This window comes from Phyllostomus discolor, chromosome 3 (assembly GCF_004126475.2).
Source record: "Phyllostomus discolor isolate MPI-MPIP mPhyDis1 chromosome 3, mPhyDis1.pri.v3, whole genome shotgun sequence".
NCBI lineage: Eukaryota > Metazoa > Chordata > Mammalia > Chiroptera > Phyllostomidae > Phyllostomus > Phyllostomus discolor.
Window position 1 is genome coordinate 32,809,439 of NC_040905.2, and position 3,697 is coordinate 32,813,135.

Consider the following 3,697-nt stretch of genomic DNA (forward strand, 5'->3'; position numbering starts at 1 on the left):
CTTCTTATTTTAAGTAGTTATCAAGTTTCTATGTGTTAAAATTTACATGGGAAACATCACCATCTGTCTTAATAAAAACAATTTTACAGAGTGAGGTTTGGAATTTTTAGTGTGCAGGCAAGTTGCTAGACACATGCTTAGTTTTGAGGTTCTCTTGAGCAGTTCTATTTGTATAAATTGATATTTCATTACTTTTGTTACTTGATGTGGACCCTAGCCAGTGGGGTATATGTGTTGTGGCTGCAATGAACAAATTCACATGGACTACAGAAATCCTGTGAAGAAAAAGGGACAGCATGGCCACTCTCTAAGTGAGAGAGAGGGCCCCAAGCCCCGCTTAGACAAGCTTTTATTGCTTTTCTGGGTCCATTACATTGAGAATGGTTCTCATTTACTATGCAGAGCTTTGCTATAGGTGATTACCTTTTACAGATAACAAAGAAAAGAATGTTGCTAATTTCTTCAAAGAGAAGGATGTTATAGACCAAGGGGGAAAGTGGTTGAACTGGTTATACTCCATGCTTGGGAGGTTTAGCACAAATTTTAGGAAGTTACTTTAGAAATATGCAGTAAACACTTGCTGCCTCAATCCAGGGTGAGGGAGTTTTAGCAAAAGCAAGTCACATAGCAGCCTAGGTACAATGCAGGCCTGATTCTCCATAGGAGAACCTATCCATGGGAGTGGGTCCTGTGTGCCAGACCCTCCTTCTCACTGGCCTTCCCAAGTGGAGGCTGGGCTACATTTCCCACACCACATGGAATGGTCCCCTATAGTTACTTATTAGAGATTTTCCAAAGAACATAGAGAAAATTTATTTGTTTAAAAAATAGTCTTCATTATTATATAATAATATTGTTTAATATTTTAGTATAGTATCTTTTTTTTACTTTTAATTACTATTTGGGTCCTTTGCACCCTCTTATGAAATCTAATATAAAAATGGGAATCTTAGTGATCTTTTTTCTATATCTTTATTTCACTATTTTAGCATTCTAGGAACTATTTCATCTTTATTCATTATTTCCAACTATGCTAAAAACACTGAAATAATAAATATAGTATAATGATAGAAGCAGCTTGAAGCATAAAAAATAAAGTATGATTGTTTCATCATTTTTTAGTTTTCTTGTTGAGTTGTCCAAAACATTGGCCCACCAACCCAGATGTAAAAATGACCCAAGACACTTCCTTTGTACTTTATTTTTAGTTTTATTGGACATATTTAAGAATTTAGAATTTTTCAGATTCTGCTTAAAACAAGAAAAAGAGAAGAGCAACCCTGACCAATGTTGCTCAGTTGGTTGGGACATCGTCCCATAAACCAAAAGGTTGTGGGTTCAGTTCCTGGTCAGAGCACATGCCTACATGGTAGGTTCTGTCCCTAGTTGGGGTCCATAGGAGAGGCAAGCAATTGATGTTTCTCTCTCACATTGATGTCACTCTCTCCCTTTCTCCTTCCCTTCCCCCCTCTCTCAATGGGCATGTCCTTTGGTGAGAAATGAAAGAAGATATTTCACAATCATTAGATGAATCAGAATGTTAATACAAAGACACAAATATCAGCTCTTTGAAATTTCAGAGCACATCTAGGTGTCCTAGATGCATTCTCTCAAACTCAAAAGTCTATGAATGAGCAAACATATCTACAGGCAAAAAAAATGTTGAACTCTTACCCAGTTAGTTGTCCAACAGGGCAGACTCCACTGCACAATTGATTAGGAAAAGAACCAGCACACTGGTCAGAATGGCCATCATAAACAAATAAACAAACAACAAGTGTTGGTGAGATTGTGGAGAAAACAGAACCCTAGAGCACTGTTGGTGGGAATGCAGACTGGTGCAACCACTGTGGAAAACAGTATGGAATTTCCTTAGAAAACTAAAAATGGAACTGCCTTTTGAGCCAGCAATTCCACTGCTGGGACTATACCTTGAGAATCCTGAAACATCAATTCAAAAGAACCTATGCCCTATGCATCCCAATGTTTATAGCAGCACAATATACAATAGCCAAGTGCTGGAAGCAACTTAAGTGCCCATCAGGAAATGAGTGGATCAAAAACCTATGGTACATTTACACAATGGAATACCATGCAGCAGAAAGAAAAAAGGAGCTCCTACCCTTAGTGACAGCCTAGATGGAACTGGAGAGCAATATGCTAAGTGAAATAAGCCAGGTGGTGAAAGACAAATACCATATGATCTCACCTGTAAGTGGAAACTAATCAACAAAACAAGCAAACAAAATATACCATGGACATTGAAATAAAGAACAAACTGACAGTAACCAGAGTGGAGGGGAGGCAACTGGGAAAAGAAAGGAATGGTTGTTGAAGAACATGCATAAAGGACCCATGGCAAAGCCAAAGAGGGGAAGGATTGAGGGTCGGGGTGGGTGGAGAAGGGAAAGTGGTGGCAGGAAAATGGAGACAACTGTACTTGAACCACAATAAAAAAATGTAAACTCTAGTTCAATACACATTTTTAACACTTATAATAAACACCCCCTGCAGTATCCTGTTTCAATAAATGGACACATGATAGTATCCTTTTAACTTTTATGATAATGCTTGTGTACCAAAATTTATTTAATGTGGTTTTTCAGTGCACAAAATGTACATATGCATACAAATAATTAGAAGAAATTAACTTAAAAATAAAACATCATTAAATTTATTATTTTAATGAATGATTAGAAAAATAAAAATAAATATTATTTGAAATTATGAGCACAGAAGAAGGTTGCCCTTTATCTTCAAGAAAAGTATAAAGGGTCAAAGTTTCCTGTCTCTCCTTTTTTTTCTTTTGTTTGTGATGTGTGAGAAAGCTCCAGGATTTGAAGAGACAGGGGTGGACCCTCCAAACATGGGGAAATGCTTTCAGCAATTTCTCCTCCTGCCCTATCAATGGCCAGGGTTCAGGCAGCCCACAATCACTTCTGAATGCAGGGGCAGAATTTTCAAAAAACTCTTTGTGTTGTGCTTTGATGGTTCAAGCACACACACACAAAAGAACTTGAAGTAATGAAAAGCTAGAAACTGTCAGAGAAATGATTAGAATCTAGAATTAGTTTTTACAGAGAACTTTTGTTCCAGGCTGATGTAAGAGGGTTTATGAACATATATTTTATTCAGGGGACTTTACCCATTTCACACACATAGACCTTCAAGCCAACATAACACGGAATTAAAATCTGGGTTTGGTATACTAAAACTCTTATGCTTGAAAATTATTTGTAAAATAACTTAAACTATAAAAAAATAAAATGTAAAAGAGTTCACTGTGCCAAGATGAAAAATGGTGATGACTGTTCCAGGGTTCACCAGAAAGACAATAGGAGATTATTTATATATATATATATATATATATATATATATATATATATATATATATATATATAATTTATATATATAGTTATATATATATATAATTTATATATATATATATATGAATATACTTATTATAAGGAGTTGGCTCATGTGATTATGGAGGCTAAGAAACCCAAGATCTGCAGTTGCCAAACTGAGGCCAAAGAGGGCCAGTAGACACTTTCCACCCATGTCTGAAGGCCAGAGAAGCAGGAGAGCTGATGATACAAGTTCCAGTCTCAGTCTAAGCCTGAAGACAAGACTGATGTCCCATCATCAGGGCAGTCAGGCAGAGACAGAAAATTCTCCGTTATTCTGCTTTTTGTTC

The 3,697-nt window shown here is 36.5% G+C and overlaps 1 non-coding gene across 1 annotated transcript; it reads right to left on the minus strand.

Annotated features, from left to right (window-relative positions):
• Nucleotides 1-2,818: 2,818 nt before the first annotated feature.
• Nucleotides 2,819-2,951, minus strand: LOC114514162. Its single transcript, XR_003685923.1, has one exon. It is a non-coding gene; the product is annotated as a small nucleolar RNA SNORA71 (small nucleolar RNA).
• Nucleotides 2,952-3,697: the final 746 nt, after the last annotated feature.